The sequence below is a fragment of the Tursiops truncatus genome, chromosome 4 (genome assembly GCF_011762595.2).
Source record: "Tursiops truncatus isolate mTurTru1 chromosome 4, mTurTru1.mat.Y, whole genome shotgun sequence".
NCBI classification, from domain to species: domain Eukaryota; kingdom Metazoa; phylum Chordata; class Mammalia; order Artiodactyla; family Delphinidae; genus Tursiops; species Tursiops truncatus.
Window position 1 is genome coordinate 57,586,718 of NC_047037.1, and position 24,194 is coordinate 57,610,911.

General features: G+C 35.1%; 1 long non-coding RNA gene across 1 annotated transcript in view; it reads right to left on the reverse strand.

Moving 5' to 3' along the window:
* The window catches only part of LOC109551895 (uncharacterized), a 592,297-nt gene that overhangs the window by 469,275 nt on the left and 98,828 nt on the right, over positions 1 to 24,194 (reverse strand). Inside the window, exon 3 of the long non-coding RNA XR_002178594.3 lies at positions 10,411 to 10,465. This is a non-coding gene — a long non-coding RNA (uncharacterized lncRNA). The remainder of the gene's footprint in view (positions 1 to 10,410; positions 10,466 to 24,194) is intronic.

Genomic DNA, 24,194 nt, shown 5'->3' on the forward strand with positions numbered 1-24,194 from the left:
TCAAAATGGATTAAAGATCTAAATGTATAACTGGAAATCATAAAACTCCTAGAAGAAAACATAGGCAGAATACTCTCTGACATAAATCTTAGCAATATTTTTTTGGATCTGTCTCCTAAGTCAAAGGAAACAAAAGCATAAATAAACAAATGGGGCCTAATTAAGCTTAAAAACTTTTGCACAGCAGAGGAAACCACTGGCAAAATGAAAAGACACCTACTGAATGGGAAAAAATATTTGCAACTGATATGACTGATAAAGAGTTAATATCCAAAATATATAGACAGCTCATACAACTCGATATCAAGAAAACAAACAATCCAATTAAAAAATGGGCCAAAGACCTGAATCGACTTTTTTCCAATAGACATTTTTTTCATGTCTTAACAGGCACATGAAAAAATGCTCAACATTGCTAATCATCAGAGAAATGCAAATCAAAACCACAAGGAGATATCATCAAATGGCTATCATCAAAACTCTACAAATAACAAGTCTTGGCAAAGATGTGGACAAAAGGGAACCCTAAGCACACTGTTGGTAGAATTGTAAATTGTTGCAGCCACTATGGAAAACGGTATGGAAATTCCTCAAAAAAACCTAAAAAACAGAACTACCATATGGTCCAGCAATTCCACGGCTAACGTATATCTGAAGAAAACAAAAACACTAATTTGGAAAGATACATGCACTCCAATGCTCACAGCAGCATTATTTACAATAGCCAAGATATGGAAGCAACCTAAGTACCCATCAACAGATGAATGGATAAAGATGTGGCATGTATATGCAATGGAATATTACTCAGTCATAAAAAAATGAAATTCTGCCATTTGCAACAACATGGATGGACCTGGAGAGTATTATGCTTAGTGAAATAAGTCAGAGAAAGATAAATACTCTGTTATCATTTATATATGGAATCTAAAAAATAAAACAAACAAATGTGTATAACAAAACAGAAACAGATGCACAGATATAGAGAACAAACTAGTGGTTAACAGTGAGGAAAGGGAAGGAGGGACAGGAGAGTTAGGGATATGGGAATACGAGACACAAATTATTCTGTATAAAATAAGTAAGCAACGAGGATATACTGTACAGCATAGGGAAATACAACCATTATTTTGTAATAACTTTATATGGATTATAATCTATAAAAATATTGAATCACTGAAAAAAAGACAAGAAAATAATGAATATGGAACTTACCTATGAAGACTCTAATATGACATTGTGAGGGCTTCCATTAGTGACCAAAAGCATATATATAGGTCAGGATTTTCTCTTTCTTCTATATTACTTTTCCCATACCACATAACTTTCAAATCACAAGTTAGGACTGAACTGTTTAAGGTTCAAAATTAGTGCTGAAATTTAGGCTGCCTACTAATTTTTGGTTGTCCCTTCAATAGTAAACCCAAGATCATATACAAGAAAAAAAAAAAACAACTAAATACCTAAACTGAAGTCATACTGTGTCAGGAATTTTGACTTACAGCATTAATTTAATCTTCACAATCATCCAGCCTGGAAAGTATTATTATCCCCATTGTCTAGAAGAGGAATTTCAGGCTAGGAGAAGTTAAGGAATCAGTCAAAAATACATGGGTATTAGGTGACAGAAGCAAGAGTCTCCTCCAACCACTCCCCTTCTCCAGTAGTTTTAAATTTTACATTTCAAAATAGAAATATCTTTTTTTCTGATGACATGATCATTGTAAAAATTAAAAGCATTCAAAGTTAAAGGATCACCTCTCTGTCAATTTACACACATACATACAAACATACACGCACACCTCCAAAACTACCATACAGCAATCATGGCAGCTTCCCTCTAGTATCGCTGACTGTTAAATTCTTTTCATTTTTATTGAGCTGTAGTCAAATCTGCTCACTAAGACTACGCAGATAAATAACATTTTCCTTCTATGTTGAAAGCTTTTCCAATATTGTATTTGAAAACAATTCTCATGCCCCAACTTAGAATATTTTTTCTTTAGGTTTAACATGCCCAGTTCCTTCAACTCTCTCTCTCGCAAATGAAAGCATTTCCAGATCTATAATTTTCCTGGATTACTTCCTGGAATTGAACATAATATTCCAGATATAGATTGATCAGCTGCAGAATATATAACTCTCTTAATTTGAACACTCCATTTTAAAGCACTTTCTTGAGCATATGACCTTTAAGACTAAAATCTAAGTGTTCATTTACTTTCTGGGCATCTATATAAAATTTTTTACTTTTAATGAGTTTATAGCCAACTGAAAACACTAAGCAATTTTGCCAGATCTTCTTCTTTCTATATTTAAACATTGTTTGTCTTAATCTAAGTATGTATCCTCTATGTTAACCGAATCAGTTCTATGATCTATTATATTAGTTATCCCTTCCAGGTTATGTCATTTCCAATTGAACCCATTCACCTCCTATGTCTTCAGGTCACTAATAAAATGTCAATCAGGTCAGGACAAAATTCACAGCCCTGAAATTTGTCACTCAAAACACCCTTCCAACTCGATATCAATCCATTAATCAACTGCTTTGTGTACCATGCAATGGTGCAATAGATAAAAATCGCTCATGGTATTGGTATTTTGAATTAGCTTAAATTCCCCATATTTTAAACAATGATTGTAGCATAAAATGTTATAAAATTATACACTGGTTGCAATCAAAATGACACATGGGCCATCATTTTTTTGTTCCTAGACATGTATTTATTACAGAGTATATTAGAAAAATTATCACTGGTACTTTACAGAAACCTGTGTCCTTACAGCTATTTTATTTTAGGATGAGGTTAAGTTTAAATTTAAAAAATCAGGTGACAAAGAAAAATGTTAGGTATATAAAAGTAGACATAGTATGTGAATATGGAGAAAAACATAAAGGTACTAAGCAAATGACTAAAAGTAGAGAAACTCTGGCATAGAGTTTTATAGTTTTCAATACACAAATACATCATCTGATCCACATAAAACCACAATAGAGAGTACATGAGGGACATCATCAAATGCCTTACAGAATATACAGCCATTATTCTCAGTCAATAAGTTTCAAGAAACATAGGAAAAGAGTTTCACACAATTTTAACTTGTCCTAAGTAAACATTTACAGGTTCCTAGGAATCAACATCTGCCTCTAATTCTCTATGAAAGTAGGCAAGGTTAAAATATAACAGAAATACATTTAAATAAAAATAATTTTCAGTATTTTTCCTAAAGTGCTCTCAAGCCATCTGTCTAATAATCTGCTCTACAATTGTGTATGGCCTAAAGCTTGTGAGTCTATGATTTCTAGGTATGCTTTTATACCAACTGTAAAAATCAGGACATTGCCTATCTCCAGTCTTTTGACACTTCTACTATCCAAATTTCCTCCAAGATACCTGGCAATAGTTCCTAAATCGTAGATGGAATTTTTCTTTTTTTTTTTTTGCTACTCTAGCATGCATGTATTTCATCTGACTCTAGGGACTTGAATTTAGACCATCTGCATGCTCTCACCAATCAGTCAATAAATATTTTGAACATTCACTAAGTGTTGAGCAATACATTTAAAATTGTTTCCCCTGGGGAACGCACACAGGGAAGAAAGATATGTAAATAAATACATATTTATTTCAACATAAGTGCTGCAACAGAAATATGTCCAGAATGCCACGTGTATACAGAGGAAAAACTATCCACCTGTGCATGGTTTTTAAAAGGTGAAGATATGTGAGTTCAGTCTTAAAGACTGTCCATGAATTTCCCAGGCAAACAGGGGCATTCAAATAAAAGGATTAGTAAGTCTAATATTCAGGAAACACTAAGAAGTTCGGCAAAGCTGGAGCTCAAAAAGCATAATGGAATAGACAGATGAGATGAAAGAAAAGCCCAAAACATACCATGAAGGGCATTACGTGCCATCGTAAGAAGTCTGAACTTAATTCTATAAATTATAGAGAACCAAAAAAATTTTTTAAGCATGGAATGATAAGATTTATTTTTAGAGAAATAATTGGTGGGAGTAAAGAAGCTGTCTTCTTTACTTGATTGGAGGGTGAGAGGAGAAAATGTATGCCAAGAAGCAGCAAGAATTTTTAAGGAGGCTGCTGAGATAATGCAGCAAACATTGAGGGCCCGAATCAAGGTGCTGTCCTATGCTATTTGAGCTTTCAATTTCTCATCAACATGTTCTTCTTCCAATTTAATAATTAGTTTTGATAGAAGAGGTGAAAACTATATGGGGGACTAATTCTAGTATTTCTCCATTACCTATTAATGTTAGAATTTTCCCCAAGTGAGAATTATCTACCACCTTCTTTTATTCTATTTATTCTAAATAGAATTACAAATATTTACATTTATTCTAAAAATATGCAAAAAGTTTTAAACAATCAAAAGCTAATATTTTGTTAGAATTTTCTATATGCTTCAGATTATTCTAGGCTTTTATCTTTCCTGACACTATTATTACAGGTTTCTGTTACCCTTCTCTTCGAATTTGACTACATATATGTGGTAAATTTTGCTAGATTCTATCCCCCACCTGCCATATGTTTCTGCCTCCATCTAATTTACTAATAGACCTCCCAGATTCTAGGCAGAAATGCATACATCCACACTAGAATTTGGATTTCCCAGCCTTCACTATAGCTAGGTGTGACCATCTGACTAATTTTGGCCAAGGGAAATAAAAGGAACTAGTATGTGTAACTTAAGAGTATCCTTATAGTATGGAGACACGCCCTTCTTCCCTTCCTCCTTCTCGATGGCTGAAATATAGAAGTGATGGCTGGAGCTGGGACAGCTATATTAGACCATGAGGTGACCTTGAAAATAATGTCTACATGCGGCAGAACCACAAAAAAGGCTGGGTCCATGAGAACATTATAGAGCACAGACACTGGGCCAGTCCTGGACTACCCACCAACAGATTTTAACAGAAAAGAGAAATGAATTTCTACCCTGTTTAAGCTACTATAACTTTAAGTTCCTAGCAGCCAAACCTAATCCCTAAATGATAGGTATCTCTTCTTTTAAATTTTAATCTCTTCCATCTTCTTTTTAAAGATAATAAAGTGTAAGTAGAAGATAAGGTAAAAACATCAATGGCATCCTTCCTTCATATCACACAATTCTTGTGTACCACATAAGTTTATTTGGTGCATTTTTTTTCTTCCTTCACTGGAGTAATCTCAAATTGTAAAGTTAACGTGTCATTTGAAGGCCTGTCATTATTACCAAGCTGTCATTTCTTTTATTTTTTTCTTCCAGTTTTATTGAGATATAATTGACATACAGCACTGTATAAGTTTGAGATGTACAACATAATGCTTTGATTCACATACATCATGAATGATTATCATAATAAGTTTAGTGAGCATTCATCATCTCATATAGATACAAAATTAAAGAAATAGAAAAAAAAATTTTCCTTGTGATGAGAACGCTTAGGATGCACTCTCTTAACAACTTTTATATATAACATACAGCAGTGCTAATTATATTTATCATGTTGTACATTATATCCTTAGTACTTATTTATCATAACAGGAAGTTTATACCTTTTGACTGCCTTCATCCAATTTCCCCGCCCCCCATTTCTCCTCCCACTTCTGGTAACCACAAATCTGATCTCTTTTTCTATGAGTTTGTTTGTTCATTTGTTTATTTTTGAAGTATAATTGACCTACAATACTGTTAGTTCCTATTACACAACATAGTGATTCAATATTTCTATACATTTCAAAATGGTCACCATCATAAGTCTAGTTCCAATCTGTCACCATACGAAGATATTACATAATTATTTACTATATTCCCCCCACTGTACATTTCACACCCATGACTCATTTATTTTGCAACTGGAAATTTGTACCTCTTAATCTCCCTCACCTATTTCATTCCTCCTCCTGCTCCTCTTCCCTCTGGCAACCACCTGATTGTTCTGTGTATTTATAACTCTGTTTCTGCTTTGTTACATTTATTTATTTGTTTTGTTTTTTAGATTCCACATATAAGTGAAATCATATAGTATTTGTCTTTTTCTGTCTGACCTATCTCAGTTAGTGTAATACCCTCTAGACCCTCCTTGCTGTTTCATGTGGCAAGATTTGATTCTTTTTATGGCTGAGTAATAGTCCGTTTTATATATATATATATATATATATATATGTGTGTGTGTGTGTGTGTGTGTGTATATCTCACATCTTCTTTATCCATTAATTTATTGATGGGCACTTATGTTGCTTCCATATCTTGGCTATTGCAAATAATGCCCTAATGAACATAGGGGTGCATATATCTTTTTGAATTAGTGTTTTTGTTTTCTTTGAATAAATACCCAGAAGTGGAATTGCTAGATTGTATGGTAGCTCTATTTTTAATTTTTTGAGGACTCTCCATACTGTTTTCCATAGTAGCTGCACCAATTTACATTCCCACTAACAGTATACAGGGCTTCCCTTTTCTCTACATCCTTACCAATACTTGCTATTTGTTGCCTTTTTGATAATAGCCATTCTGACAGGTGTGAGGTAATATCTCACTGTAGTTTTGATTTGCATTTCCCTGAAGATTAGTGATGTTGGGCATCTTTTTATGTGCCTGTTGGTTATCTGTATGCCTCCTCTGGAAAAATGTCTATTCAGATCAACTGCTCATTTTTTAATCATGTTTTTTGGTTTTTGGTGTTTTGTTTTTGTTTTTGCTGTGGAGTTGTATGAGTTCTCTGTATGTATTGGATATTAACCCTTTATTAGATATATTGTTTGCAAATATCTTCGCCCATTCAGTAGGTGGCCTTTTCATTTTGTTGAGAGTTTCCTTAGCTGTGCAAAATTTTTTTAGTTTGATGTAGTTCCAGTTGTTTATTTTTGCTTTTCTTTCCCTTGCCTAGGGAGACATATCCAAAAAAATATTACTACAACCAATGTCAAAGAATATACTGCCTATGTTTTCTTCTGGAAGTTTTAAGGTTTCAGATCTTACATTTAAGTCTTTAATCCACTTTGAATTTATTTTTGTGCATGGTGTGAGAGAATAGTCCAGTTTGATTCTTTTGCAGGTAGCTGTCTAGTTTTCCCAACCTCATTTATTGAGGAGGCTGTCTTTTCTCCACTGTATACTCTTGCCTCCTTTGTCATAGGTTAATTGACCATAAGTGTGTGGGTTTATTTCTGGTCTCTATATTCTGTTCCATTGATCTATGTGTCTTTTTCTGTGCCAGTACCATACGGTTTTGATTACTGTAGCTTTGTAGTATAGTTTGAAATCAGGGAGCATGACACCTCCAGCTTTGATCTTTCTCAATATTGTTTTGGCTATTCTGGGTCTTTTGGGTTGCGATTCTTTCTTTTAAATTCACTGGTCAAGGAAATCCACTTATCTTTTCTAAAAACTAAGAAATCTAAATTCTTAGAAAGATATTTCTAAATTCAGACTGCCTGGATTCAAATCTGGCTCTACTACTAAATTTTTCTGTCATGTTTGGAAAATTACTTAACCTGTCTAAGCCTCAGTTTCTTCATCTGTAAAACTGGGATAAGAGTTGTGAGAATTAAATGAGATATTCAATATAAAACACTTACTACAGTGTCTTGTATATTAGTAACTCTTCAATAAATAAGAACTATCACTACTTAGCATGACGTAGTGGTCCAGACATTCCCTCATTCCCTTTCTCTTTGGCTTTACAAACTCTAAAATGACACGGTCCCTGTTATCCATGGTCTTTCACACTTTCACACTTCAAGCAGTTTTCTCTCATTGATCAGATTATGCTCAGACTACAGGTTTATTTCACTGCTTCCTCAACTTTTTGAAAAACAAAAAAATTCAAAGCACACTACCATTCTTTTGACTTCTTTGAACAAAGTGCATCTTTATGCCATTTAATTATTCTAATTCTAAACCGCATTCCACCTTAATCTCAAGATAATAACTACATCCTTGTCTTAACATTCCAAGTTCACTTACTTCATTACTTATGGAGACATTTAAGGCCAAAAGTGTTATTAATGACCCTCTTCCTTATGTTCTCCAGTGAAAATGCATCTTTTCCACTATTGATCTGTCAGTGTTAGACCTGATATCCTGTATATTATTTGGATTTAAAGTTTTTGATAAAAATTATCTCTATCTCTATTTCAACTCCTTTTAAATTTGAGTTGAAAACTCTTTGAAAACTCTGCAGGTTTTCTTCCAGATGTTGTAAGATATATTCCAAGCTTCTCCAGGTTCCCAATTAGTCTGGAAAACCCATTTCTATCCCATGATACTATATATTCAGTCAGCTATTCACTTGTAATAGCTCCTTTTTTTTTTCACCATTTGAGTTCTCTGGGATTCCAAAGTCACTTAACAACCATTCTATGTTTCTTTTGATGGTTTTGCTAATCACCAAAAGTGAGTAATTGTCAGCAGTTTCAAGGTCTTTCAGGTTTTCTATCTTCTTGGTAAATTTTCATGTAGCTATAGCCATACTCATCTTTAATAAAGAGTAAATAAACATTCACCATTAAGACTCTGCTTCCTAGGTCATTATTATAGGCTTTCTTAAACATATTAACTCCCCTGAATTTTTAATGCCAATTTTTAAATATGAAAATAATTTCAATGAGGCTTCCAGCTGCAGAGCTAATAAGTAATTTAACCATAATTAAAAAGCAGTGCTCTTTTTGCTACACCACAGTATCACAGAACTTAAACTCCTGACCCCAAACTCTTAAAATCTAGTTACAGACTAAAAGTAATACATATATAATAATATAATAAACTTTAAGACTATAAATTATATTATGCTAAGTTGTAAAAATCATTATGAACTAAATAAGGTCAGTACTAAAATATGAACACAATACTAGGAAAAAGAGATTTGCACAGCTTAAAGAGATTAGGAATGATTTCATGAAGAAGTTGAAATGTTAACTGTGAATTTAAGAATGGTCAGCATTAAATAGGCAATAGCTTAGGGGAAGGTTTTCCAATAAAGTTAAGGCATATACTAGGAATATCCATGACACATTCCTCAGAGAGTGACTACACCAGCCTAACAGAGAAGGAGGCATGTTTTATCACCAATGTTGTTTTCTAAGTAGAAATGACTCAAGTATGGTGGACCTTGAGTGTCAGACATCGGAGTAAGCAGGGCACAGCAGTGTTTCCCTAACTGAAACTCTACAGGCATAGCCCCAATAGTCCACAAGGTTTTCCACAAGAATTTTTTTTTTTTAATGGGGCCGTACCACGTGGCATGCAGATCTTAGTTCCCCGACCAGAGATCAAATGCGGGCCCTCGCAGTGAAAGCGTCAGTCCTAACCACTGGACCACCAGAGAATTCCCTCCAAAAGAATTTTAAAATTTTGTGTTTCCATTTATTTGATTGTCTAAGTAAATATTTATAATTGATAGATTTATCCCTATGACTACCTCAATACCAAGTACTGACAAGAGATTTCAGTACCCACATCTTGTATGTATGTGATTATATTGTTGCTAACTACTTTAACTATTGAGGTTTCCTGAGAACAAAACAGAACCTGATTCAAGACATAAATTATATATTCACATGAAACAAGGTCAAAATGGTGTCATAGAGTAGTGTATGAATAAAGGTTCTGAGACAACTCAAGTGGAAAAAAAAATGACATCACAAAGTGACATAGGCATAGCAAATGCAAAAAAAATCTATAAAACCAATACTATATTCACATGGTGACAGAGTTTGGTTTCAGCAAAACATTATATGTCTTATTAAATTTTGCTAATTGAAATTTTGCTGAATTTTGAGCTTCATTTATATTAAATATATAAATTTGTTTTTATGCTTGTACAAGAACTACAAATATAAGAGGATTATATATAATTTTCTATTTATTTTAATTTAATAAAAAATAGGGCTTCCCTGGTGGCGCAGTGGTTGAGAGTCCACCTGCCGATGCAGGGGACACGGGTTTGTGCCCCAGTCCGGGCAGATCCCACATGCTGCGGAGCGGCTGGGCCCGTGAGCCATGGCTGCTGAGCCTGTGCGTCCGGAGCCTGTGCTCCGCAACGGGAGAGGCCACAACAGTGAGAGGGCTGTTTACCGCAAAAAAAAAAAAAAAATTTAAGTCAGCATTGGACATCTATGAAAAAATTTCTTGTCTTTAAAAAGTGGTCTACCTAAGGGACTAGGAAGATTATATATCTTGATCTGAATGGTAGTTACCTGGATGAACAGATATTTACAAATCCCTTGAACTGAACACAATATTTGTGTTTCACTCTAACTCTATTATACCTCAATGAAAAAGTGAAAAAATGAAACTCAAATAAACAAATAAATAAAAGTAGTCTGTATATTTCTTGAGTTTGAGGAAACACTGGTACCAAAGCTTTAGAACAGATTTAGCTCCTGTTGCAATTCTGCCACTTACCAGCTGAGTAACCTGAGACAGACTTCTTAACCAGTACAAACTCCATTTTCTCCATCTGTAAAATGAGGATAATAACAGATCCTTGCAAGATGTTGTGAGGGTTATAGGGAAATTTTGCAGGTAAAATACAAAACAATAGACCTAATATATAACGGTGCTCACTAAACAATAGTGATAAAGGAAGGAAGGGAGGAAAGGAGGGAGAGGGAAGCAAGCAGGCTTTGGCTTAACATGATACACACATGCATACATGTATAGTCACACACAACCACATACACATGATTGTGAAGGTTTTGAGCAAAGGTGGAAGATGATGAAAGCAGTCCTTTAAAAACTGCAATCTGACAGTGTTATTAAGGAAGAGTTAGAGTAGAAACCAGAGTGTAGGAGGTCTACTAATATTCATCATAACTTTCAATAACCAAATTGCATAAATCAGTAAATTACATATCCTGCAGTGAGCTTTTTAGAGAGCTTCAAAAACTATTCAGTCTATCTGGATTTTCTTTCAAGCTTCAAAAAGCATTTATTAAGTACCTATTTGCTGCAGAAGTAATAAAAATGGTAATGATTCTGCTTTCCCAGGAACTTATGAGCTAAATGAATAGATACATTAAACAAATCAATAAAGTAGAAAAATTATGTACTCATTTTAGATTCAAGTAAAAAAAGTAATGGCTATGGACTTTAAAAACTCAGGATATCCATTGTCAACACTGCTCAGATGCCAAAAGTGGTATGGGGGTGTGGGGGGTAGGGTTATATTTCAGATAAGGTGGTCAGCAAAGGTCTCTCTGAGAAGATGACATCCACATAGAAGTAGATGAAGAAGCTAGCCAAATGCATGTTCGGAGGAAGAACACTCCAGGCATATGGAAAGAATTAAGCCTGTTGTGTTCAAGGAAAAGGAAGGAGCAGAATGAGCTAAAGAAAAGGAATAGCAGAAAAATGGTATCAAAGGAATAGTGAGGGACAGATCAAGGGGAACAAACAGACCACGATAAGAACACTGAATTTAATTCTAAATGAGATGAGAAACCATTGGAGAATTCTTAGCAAAGGAGTAACCTAATCTAACTTGAGTTTTTCAAAGGATTACTCTGGCTGCTGTTTTGAGAAGGAACTGTAGGGAAAAAGGACAGAGGTGGGGAGAACATTTGGTAAGGGGATTCATATAAGTAGAGAGCACACTGGCTTTCTTCTCTTCTCTCAGTGGAAGAGCCCTTAGAGAACCACTCTTAAGGACTGGGAGAACCTTAGAGAAGGAGAGACAAACATCTCACTTCCAGGGGTGGGGTTTTGCTGAACCACAAAATCCAGAGGCCCATCTTGATGTGACCACCAAGGCTGGAACTCTGAGAGAGTGAACTGATATGTGACCCCTAGCATTTTGGGAGTATTTGAGAACAGGAAGATGTATACTTGCCTCCCACCTGAAGATAATAAGGTGTCTGGAGCTACCCATGATGGCAGCAAAGAGAGAAGGAAGCAAAGGGGAAACAGCCTACACTTCCCTACTGTTGAAACAAGGATGTGAGTTTCTGTGGGCCAATGGGAGACCACAGAAGATAACCAGGCTCAAGTTACTCCTCATAAACTAATTTTCTGCCAGATATAGAAACCCAGGAGAAAGAGGGAGAAGGTATACCCCTACGGACAGGGACTGAGGTTGGGTCATAAGAGCTCAGCTTGAATACACTCGTTGCACAGTAGCTTCTTTATTAGGGGGCACCTACAGCCAGATTACATGTAAGATTTTTCACTTTTTCCCATATTCTCCCTTTTTCACTTTTTCCTATACTCACGTTCCTCTCACCATCTACCCTCAAGGTAACAGAAAAGGTAGGAAAGGAGTAAAAAATAAAGAGATCTAGTGAAAGAAGAGGTTCTGCCCCCACGTTTCCTTATTTCATGAACCCTAACCTCTGCTATACTGCTCCATAAGTATGTTGGAAAAAAATCATACCCAGAGAATTGTCTTCAGGGCCATTACTTCTCATTTCTCATTATAACCTAACTTACATTATAAGGACTCAAGGTAGCTTGCATAATACTTATAGACAACATGATAGCCAATTCAGAAATGAACTTTTTTCTAAACAGAATATATAGAAAGAAGGTCATTCCTGTCTTCCATCTAAATGTTACTGTCTTTATTTGATTTTGACAGAAATTCATCTGCAGCTGCTTGCATAAAGTATAACAATGATCTGTTTGTACCTGTGGGGAGACAAAAAAATGAGGCTTTAGAGTTTCAGTTACTCAGTATCCATGTACAAAGTCATATAAATAAATGATAGATGGATAAATGATATATGGAGAATACATAAATGATAGAGTATAGATGGACAAATGATATATGGAGAATACATAAATGATAGAGGATACTGATGATTATAGTATAGATTAACATATATTACTTGAATGAATGTAGATTAATTCATTCAACAAGTACTTAACTGAGTATTTACTATGTGGTAGGCACTGAGTGTTCAGTGGATTCCTTACAATCCAAAGAGAGAGGTAGGTATTTTAAAAGTAAACACAAATTATTATACAATTCTGAACTCAGATACATGCTATAAAGAAAAAGAACAAGATGTAGTGATGGAGAACTCTTTACATTTGGGGCATAGGGGAAACTTCTCTGAGCAAATGACATTTAAGCTGATAACTAAAAAGGAAAAAAAGGAACCAGCAGATGAAGAGTTGGAGCAAAGGCCCTGATGTGGAAAAGAATTTGGGGTTTGCCAGAAATTTAAAGAGAGCCAGTATGACAGGAACTTAGAATAGTGAACAACAGCATAAGATAAAGTTAGATGGAAGGTCGAGCATGTACCTTATGGACTTGAGACTTGTTAGACTTTCCTAAGCACTTGTTTGAATTTTATTCCAAGCGTAATGAGAAAACTTTGATGGGTTTAAACTTTGAAGACCCACATTTAAAAAGATCACCTGGGCTGAGGGCAGTGTGGGAGAATGGATTGAATAAGAGGCAAAATAGAGAAATGTGAGGAGACTATTGCAAAAGATACCGATGTCTTGAATTAGATGGTAGCAGTGAAAGTGAAGAAAACTAAGCCCCTTTTCCTTCTGATTCTACTTGCTTGTGAGGGATAAGCTCATGACAGCTTTAACTGCCACTTCTATGCTGATGACTCCCAAGTCTATCTCCCTGGATGCAACTTCTTTCCTTAAACTCACAACACTGCCAGTGCCTCCCCATATCCAATTGCTTAATGGACACTTCCTTTCAGATAGCACAAATTCAAATGGAATTCTTCATCTTCCCCTCCAAACCTGCTGCCTTCGTGACTTCTCATCATTCTCCCCATCACTTGGAATCAAAACTTTGGCATCACCTTTGATGTCTGTCTCCCTTTCTCTCCATCTCCCATGCCCAGGATACTGAAGCATTAAGTATACATGCTCTGGAGTCATAATACTTAGGCCAATGGATTGGAACAGACAGAACATTTACCTGGTACATAGTTGCCATTGCTATGCTCTAGATTACACATTATATTGCAGGAATTTTTTAAAATTTCAACTCCTGTATGCCCTGGAACGTGTGGGAATCCTAGCTGATCACACAGCAGTTTCAGGTACAGTCTGTCCACATCAAATAAACACAGCAACACTAAGAGAATGGATAGCTGATCCTCCTTGGTTATGTTGAGAGGAAAACTATTATTTCCTAAGCTGACTACAGTTTTCTCAATGAATAGTATGCAGACTACCACAGTCCTTCTTACACTGCAAAACAGTCATATAAATAGAGAACTTGCTGGCCCTGAAGGAAGATGACCTATTTTTCGGTTTTGGTTTTTCAAGAAAATCTAAAAACCAACCCAGCTAGAGTTAGAACTGAAGGTTCAGAAAGGACTGACAGAGTCTTGGTAGTTATAAGTGAGAAAGGGTGAGATCACCAAGGAAGAGCACTCTGAGAGAGACTAACCAATGATTAAACACAGTACCTGCACATAGTAGAGAGGAGGAGGAAATAGAATCCATGAAGGATTCAGAGCAGTAAAGGTCAGACAAGAAGCTAATGATCCTTCCAGACCCACTCTCCACCTGCCCTGTGGGGAAAGAGGTATACATATGAACCTATATGGTTAATATCTACGAACTCTCTTTTCCTCCTGGTTTGTTAGGTACAGTTAATGGGATGTGCACCAGCAAAGATACATCAAAAGAGAGAGAGGGTGAGGTATTTATCCCTCTGAAAGGCTTCCATGGACTGGACTTTCACCCTCAACTAAATGCCACAGCTCCTTATAGCAGCAGGCCATTGTTATGACACCCAGATTTTTGTACTATCTCCCTACATCCTGCCCCTACACTTTATAAATTGCCACCTTACGAAATGAGAGTAACCATGAAAAAAAGGAAAATTTGAATTACATGCTTAAAAAGCTAGCTGTTCTTTTGTTGGGTGTGGCAAGAAGAGGTCTCCTGTAGACATCCTTATCCCTATCCTGGTTTCTTTTTGGGGGCTGATTAAATAGTGTTTACACCTATTTGAGCTGACTCCAAGGAAGCAAGCAAGGACCTGACTACGTCATCTCAGGAAAGAGTTCTACTCGTGTCTAAAATAATTGGGGGATGAGGAGTGGAGTGGAAGAGTGGCAAAGAATCACCAAGGGGCCAACCTTCTTTTACTATTTTGAGAGACATGAGATTTTCAAGCTCAGCAAGCCTCCCATTCTGCAGTAAACCTAATTAAAGTAAACAGAACTTTAAAATGAACCAAACCCAGTTAGGCAGTAGGAGCTAACATTCCTCTTCAATTATTATATGAGGTCACATCTCACAGTTGTGTACTGGACACCTTCTCCTTTATCCGTCTTCCCATTCACTGCCCTTCTCAGAGTACTCAAGAACAGAGAGACCCCAGACCATCGATGGTCTGAGCCAGTCCAAATCTTCTTAGCCAGTCTCTCTTGCCCTGTGCACAAACAGATGCTATTATACCACAAGGTCAACTCACAACATGGAGCTGAGAGATAGCAAAGGTGGCAGCTGAAGACAGAGACACACAGGGAGAGGGTCGTGCATTTTTTAATGCTAATTCTGTAGCCAGGCTGATACTTCTTGGCAGTTTATAAACTTGTGATATGACTGTTGAGACTATTGTACATCTGAAAATGGAGAATTGCTACTATCTTCATAACAAAAGAAACTGTTCCTGCCAATAATGTCATGTTTATCCTAAGAAAAGTTGTGGGTTTTGAGTGTGGGGGGTAAGGGAGATCAGATGTAGCAAATGAAATATGCTATAATTCTTATGTAAATGCTGCTAAAGGAAAGGTCTGGTAAAACTATAGTACAACTCAAACACAGATATCATAGTGCATGTCAGTCTAAAAGTAGGCTGGAAAAAATTTTTTGATGTTTTTTAAAATATAACTTATGGTACATTCAAGGGATGCATCTGAAGGCTTGGAAATCTATATAATGTTTGTTAGATAATTCATAATAATTATAATGTATATATAATAATATTAACACACCTCTTTCAGAAATGGAAAGATTTTGTAATAAATATAATGACATGGAAGAACTGAATATAAAAATAAACTAAATTTCATAAATGTATATAAAATGTTTCACCTCTCAAATACTTTTTTTCTTTTTACTTCTTATGTCCATTCTTAAAACTCTACCATGTATAAGTTCCTAAAGGTAAAATCTATATTTATCACTCGATAAAAATGGAAATAATTAAAAGGTGATCAGAAAAAATGTTAACTACTTGGGAATTAAGATTCATGCTTAATTGACAAAGGATTAATCACCAAAATATACAAGCATCTCATGCAGCTCAATATCACAAAAACAAACAGCCCAATCCAAAAATGGGCAGAAGACCTAAATGACATTTCTCCAAGAAGACATACAGATGGCCAACAAATACATGAAAATATGCTCAACATCACTAATCATTAGAGAAATGCAAATCAAAACCACAATGAGGTATCACCTCACACCAGTCAGAATGGCCATCATCAAAAAAATCTACAAACGGGCTTCCCTGGTGGCGCAGTGGTTGAGAGTCCACCTGCCGATGCAGGGGACACGGGTTTGTGCCCCGGTCCGGGAAGATCCCACATGCCGCGGAGCGCCTGGGCCCGTGAGCAATGGCCGCTGAGCCTGCGCGTCCGGAGCCTGTGCTACGCAACGGGAGAGGCCACAACAGTGAGAGGGCTGTTTACCGAAAAAAAAAAAAAAAAAAAAAAAAACAGATGATGGATAAAGAAGATGTGGTACATATACACAATGGAATATTACTCAGCCATAAAAAGAAACAAAATTGAGTTATTTGTAGTGAGGTGGATGGACACAGAATCTTTCATACAGAGTGAAGTAAGTCAGAAAGAGAACCTAGTGGCAGGGCAGGAATAAAGACGCAGATGTAGAGAACAGACTTGAGGGCACAGAGGGGGAAGGGGAAGCTGGGATGAAGTGAGAGAGTAGCACTGATGTATACACACTACCAAATGTAAAATGGATGGCTAGTGGGAAGCTGCTGCATAGCACAGGGAGATCAGCTCGATGCTTTGTGACTACCCAGAAGGATGGGATAAGGAGGGTGGGAGGGAAGCTCAAGAGGGAGGGGATATGGGGATATATGTACACATATAGCTGATTCACTTTGTCATACAGCAGAAACTAACACAACATTGTAAAGCATTTATACTCCAGTAAAGATATGAAAAAAAAAAAGATTACATAGCACACACACACACACACAAATAAAGGTTATACTCCATTTAAAAAAAAAAGATTCATGCTTCTAAATAACTGTTAGATCAAAGAAGAAATTAGAACTGAAAGTTTCTAGAAAGCATGGAAAGATGAACCCTTCACACTATTTATTAAGCCAATGAACATTTACTGAGAACCTGCAATGGCAAAGAAAGCACTTTGCCAAGCATGAAGGGATGTGAAGAAAAATATGACAGTCTTCCAATGTCAAGCCAGCACAGACTCTAGTGGAAATATATGCTAAGGACTGTGGGAATCCAGAAGAAAGAATCATTAATTCCAACTAATCAGAATACAAAATAAAAAAAGTTGCACTTGAATAAATCACTTCTTGGGGAATGTGCTGGTTTTGGTTAGATAGCGAAAGTGAAGGGAAGCAGACATTCCATGCTGCAGGAAGGCACAAAGACACAGAGGCATGAATGTGGAATGGGTGAAACACAGAAGTATAATTAAACCTGTTAGAAGTTGAGTCCATGATAGTAAGATTAAAGATTAAAATAAGTTGTGGATGGCCTTAGATCCTCAAGCTTTAAAGTGCAAAACTCTTGGAGATCTTAAAAAGAAAATTCTGTTTCAGTAGGTAAAGGGTAGGGTCTGAGATTCTGCACTTTTAAACAATCTCCCAGATCAAGACAGTAATGCTGGTGTGAACAGTACTTTGATCTGCAAGGTAATAAAGGATTCAAGGGTGGATATCATGGAGATTTAGTGTCCTTAAAGAAAGGCAATGTAATATAGCCATTAAAATACAGTCTTTGTAATCAGACAGATAGGATTTAAATTACACTTCCTTCACTTATTAGCTGCATAACCTTTGGCAATTTACCTTTGGAGGCTTAGTTTCCTCATTTATAAAGTGAGAAAATAATTATTACCTCAAAGTATTGTTATGACTACATGAGATAATGATTGTAAATAACTTGCAAAATACAAATACACAGCAAAAAGTAAATACTCAATATGTGGTAACATTACTTCCTGAAGCCTATAATATGAGAGGACTCTTTTCCTCTGCTGTTCTCCTTAAGCATAAAATCACTAATTTTTTTTCTTTTCCTTTTTTCCTTCTTTTATATGCTAGGTATTTTCTCCATACTGTGTAACTCCCAAAAGAATCATTTAGAAACAAAAGCTATTAGATGCTTACTACATCTTCACACTATTGGAATTATTCTAAATTAGAGCTAAACTCAAAGCTTTCTTTGAGGTTTTTTATCTTTTTTAATTGCAATATAACTGACATACAACATTGTATTAGTTTTAGGTGTACAACATAATTATTTGATATATTTACATGCAAAATGATTACCAACAATAAATTTAGTTAATATCCATAGCCACACTTAGTTACAAATTTTTTTCTTGCCATAAGAACTTTTAAGGTCTACTCTCTTAGCAAGTTTCAAATATATTATACAATATAGTATTATTAACTATAGTTACCACACTGTACATTAATCACTGACTTTTCTAAACAGTCTCCTATGTGTTGGTACTTCCATGTTGCCTCCAGGAACAGACAGATAATGGAAAGGGAAAAACAAGGGGCAGGTACATGGTTAGAAGTTTTTAAATGGTTAAAACCTTTAATGACAAACAAAAAGTGTATACTGAAATACTATAAACTATTCAAAAGATTAAGAAGTTATGGTGCAATTTTTTTTTTTTTTTTTTTTTTTTTTGCCACATTGCACTGCTTGCAGGATCTTTGTTCCCCAACCAGGGGATCAAACCCAGGCCTGGAAGTGAAAGCGCCGTGTCCTAACCACTGGACAGCCAGGGAATTCCCAATTATGGTGCAAATTTAGATGTCAACTAATTACTGTTCTGCTTAAAACAAAGATGATAGGGAGGAAGTGATTAATTTCAGAAAGTCCCAAAAAGGAAATGTATTCAGTGAATCTCAAAAAGGTAGGTCTGAAGGAATAAACAAATAGGTTGTCAAAGCAAAACCCAGATAAGAAATGCCAATTACAGGCCAATGATTTTGCTAAAAGGGAGTGAAATTACTAAGGAAGTAAATATATCAGAATTATAGTTTTAGGACTGTGTCATATTTTTTTGTGAAAATGAATTGGCTTTGAAAAGAACTAGCCATATTCAGAAACCTCCAGTTACGTTTAAGAAATCCCAATCTCAATCCCTACCAATGAGTCATTTTTTGTTTCCTTTATTAAATTTATTCTTATATAGACAATGTCAACTAGATACAAATAATTTTTATATACCATCATTTGTAACTGTACTTAAGGCAAAAAAAAAAAAAATCTATCATTGTGGAGTCTACCAGAGTACATAGGCAACTATGGGTCACAATGTTGTTAATGCGCTAGACAAACCCTGCCCTAAAATTCGTTTCGAATACAAAATAGAATTAAAGAGAGATTGATACCTTGTGTGATTGTGTGAATTCAGGAAAAACATTTGTGTCTGACTTTGTTTTAGACTAGTTGGAAATCACAGGAGAAACTGGAAGTAAACTTCTTGCAAGATGAAACATACAAATATTGGAAGTGATTCAATTCAAAAGACATTTATGGGAGCTCTTTCAGGTGCCAGGTCCCTCATGGAATTCATGGAAACTTAGCCAATGCTGATGAAATGGATGGGGCTGGAAAGAAAATAAATTCATAGGAAAAAGAGCTCCTTTTATTGTTCTATGTTGGTGACATAGATATAAGGATAAATAATACTTAGTATTCAGTCCAATTTTTCATAAAGGAACCCTTTATAACAAGGAAGCAGTTCTTTCACAAAGTTTGAGATTCCATTCCCAACAGGCTAGAGACCTTGCAGAGAAAAATAACCAAAATATGAGACTAGTCTCAAATTCTAATATTTTTATCAGTTGAAGTTCAGAGCTGATCTCCTCTTCTCTTCAAACATTATATCAGTGGTTGATCCAGCCAAATAAAACTCCCAACATCAAATAGCCCCATCTTCTCTGCTTCTCTCTTTTTCCCACTTCAAGTATGTTCCCCGAATCCAAATTTTCTTTCTGGTAATATGTGAGTCTGCCAGGATGATTTTCCCCTACATCTAATTCTACTCTCACCAGAGATATTATGTCATTAATTTTATTACTGTCACTAATACTAAAAAGGAAGAGGAGGCAGAGGGAGAGGAGAAGGAAGAGGACAAAGAAGAACGTTTATTGAACACTTACCATGTTTCTGACATAGTCTTTTTTTTTTTGGCCACCCTGGTCAACTTGCAGGATCTTAGTTTCCTGACTAGGGATTGAACCCACACCCTCGGCAGTGAAAGCACGGAGTCTTAACCACTGGACCGCCAGGGAATTTCCTGTCTCATTTAATTTTCACTAAAACAAATCAAAACTTGCTATAATTAACTCCATTTATAGATGACAAAACTAAAGCTTCAAGAGGTTAGGTGCCCTGTGGGGGTGGGGGTGGTGTGATGAATTGGGAGATTGGGATTGACATGTATACACTAATATGTATAATATAGATAACTAATAAGAACCTGCTGTATAAAAAAATAAATTAATAAAATAATTTTTTTTTAAAAAAGGGTTAGGTGCCTTGCCTGAGATCACACAGCTTGGAAGTACAGGGGCAGAATTCAAACAGACTGTCTAAGGTCAGATCCCACATGCTTAGTCCCTCCTCTTACTGCCTCCCTTAGAATCAGCTGATGATGTTTGAGAGAAATGGGCAAGACCAAGCCCAAGTCAGTTTGTTTGTGAAGAAGCCAGGCTTCAATCCCTGGTCCTTTAACTACAAAGCCTATGGACTTAGCCACTACCTATTCCAGCTTCCTGCACTGTGTCTCCAGATAATTGAATGTTTAAGCTATCAGTAGAATAATCTGTCCATTTCTCTGTTTCATTTTGTTAACAAAAACAGAAACAAAGAATTCAGTCATTAATTGCAAATGTATAACCAAGATACTTACCGATTCCTCCAAAGTCTTTCCTCAGATAGGAAGCTTATTATTCCTCCCATCCTAAACACTAGGTCAGCCAAACTGTACTTTATCCTGAAAGTATTAGATCAGTCAATCCCTGTCAACATTAGTAAATCAATAGCTGTAGAATACTAAATTTTAAAAGACGAATGTTTGAATTTTCTTTACCCCTCAAAACATTGTAGACTATGTGGTGCAATTACTAAAAAATCTCAACTGAAATGTGGCAAGTGGGAAAACTAAATGCAGAGCTCCTGATATGATAAACTTCCTCTCAGATTTATCATGATTGCTTATAACAACATGAATTTTGGATAATGATTTCCCTTAACATCAAAGCTTAAAAACCTCTTTTATCAGAAAGCTTAACAATTTAACTTTGGTAGAAATAAGGGTGGGTAGGCCAAAGGCATTTCAATTAATGCCAGAATTATTTCTGAATCTCTTATAACCTTCAAGAATTTATTATTTCTGATCTTAAGGCAGCTGCATGATTGGACACATCCAGCATTTCTTAACATATGTATTCTCCCTTTCAAAGTCTTTATTCTGTAGTCCCTTGATATTTACATGATTAATGAACCCTTTGGAAGCTCAGAAATGTCAATGAGCAAAGGCCAGATCATTCTATGATTTTTAGCCCCATAATTAGTAGTGAAATCTAGATGACCTAGCAAATGTGTTTTGTACTGGTGCTCATAAGAGTCAAATGTTTTAATAATATTGTTTGTGACTGTGAATATGACTAGGCTATAATTTGAAATCAGTGTAACGTCATTATCAAACAAAATTGTTCTTGAAACAAAATTCATCTTTGGCAAGACTTAAAAATCTGGGGACGGTGTTAAGATACTGGCATATGTTTTTCTGTAGGTTTATTGGTAATTTGTATGTATTTTGTAAAATGTCTGTTCATATCTTTGTAAGAGTCTCTTTTTAAAATCAATTAGAATCTTGATTTGATATATAATGGACAATGTTATTGTCTTTACAGTTAAGTGATAATTGATTTTTTAATTACATTTTCTGCATCATGAAAACCACTGACCAAAAATTTCACCAAGATGCAATAATATTTCAAATATTTTTCTTTGTCTGTTTAGGCCTGTCAATATTCTAGGAATCAGTGTAACCAGCTCTCACTCTTCAGCAGTTTTTAATGTAAATAAATTATAATTCAATATTTTCATTATGATTAATTTATATAATAGCTATACAGCTAAACATGAGATTTCATGGACTAAGAAGAATTTATTGACATTTCTTAATCCAATCCAATTATTTCAAGTGAAAATGCTATTGTGAAAAATGTACAGAAAGCATGAAGGAAATTTTCAAGAGACCTATTAGAATCATTACTGGTACATCATTACTTTGACTAATATCGACAGAAAGCAAAATTGAAATAAATTTGAAACTATCTTCAAACTTGGGGCAATTTTTTAAATGCAAGTTTTTCTGAAATATGTTCTTTACTAATTTTTTGACACTTCCTGTTACTGTATATTTGTATTGTGCATGTACACACACACATGCACACACAGAGAAATATAACAGAATGTTCTCTCTAAATTAAAACTAATAAATGCTCAAATTGTTGATTATCAGAGAAATGTAAATCAAAACTACAATGAGGTATCACTGCACACCAGTCAGAATGGCTATCATCAAAAAGTCTACAAATAATAAATGCTAGAGAGGATGTGGAGAAAAGGGAACCCTGCTACACTGTTGGTGGGAATGTAACCACTATGGAAAACAGTATGGAAGTGCCTTAAAAAACTAAAACTACAACTACCATATGATCCAGCAATTCAACTCCTGGGTATATATCTATAAACAACAAAAACTCTGACTTGAAAAGGTACATACACCCCAGTGTTCATAACAGCACTATTTACAATAGCCAAGACATGGAAGCAACTCAAATGCCCATCAACAGATGACCGGCTTAAGAAGATGTGGTATACATATATATATATACACAATGAAATATTACTCAGTCATAAAAAAGGTGGAAATATTGCCATTTGCAGCAATATGTATGGACCTAGAGAATATTATACTTAGTGAAATAAGACAGAGAAAGACAAATATATGATATCATTTATATGTGAATCTAAAAAATAATACAAATAAGTCTATATACAAAACGTAAACAGACTCACAGACATAGAAACAAATTCATTGTTACCAAGGTGGGGGGAACAAATTACGAACAAGGGATTAACAGATTCAACCTACTATACATAAGGTAGATAAGCAACAGAAATTTACTGTATAGCACAGGGAATTATAGCCATTATCTGGTAATAACAGATAATGGAACATAATATGAAAAAAAAATAATCACTATGCCATATACCTGAAACTAACACAATATTATAAATTAACTATACTTCAATTTAAAAAGTGATCTTGAAAAAATAATAAAATAAAGATAAATAAATAAAACTAATAAAAATTTATTTCAGGAACAAGATGAAACTAAACTTAAATGAGGAAGCACAACTCAGCACCACTCAAATGGTTAGAATAGAAACTGCAAAAGAAAAATCAGTAATTTTGCTAATGTCTAATCATGATGAAAATGGTTCTAAATTTGATATTTTTAAGTTATTTATATTGACAGGAAATTGTCTAATTATATTGTCATAATTAAGTCTCAAAGTTTATAGAGAAACATTTTGTTTTATCAAAAAGGATGCTATTTGGTTATAAATAAAGGTAGTACCTACGAATGGCACAATGAACTATTTTGATAATACAGGGAAGAAAAGGCATATTACATTTTGCACTGAGGTTTTTGTTTTGCCTTTGGGGATTTTTTTGTTTTACTTCTTAATGAAGGCACTGTACAGAAAGCTCCCTAGCTAGAATATGGTAATGCTTCTCATAATGACACAACTGATTAACTACTTTAAGTAAGAGGAAATTCTTTGTTCCAAGTAAATTTAAACCCTGTTCTGGTTGATGATGAATCTCAAAATTCAAAAAACTGTTACTCTAATTTACTCACTGAATATATTTCCCTTCAGATGAACTCACTATATAGTCTATTTTATTTATTTAAATAGCAG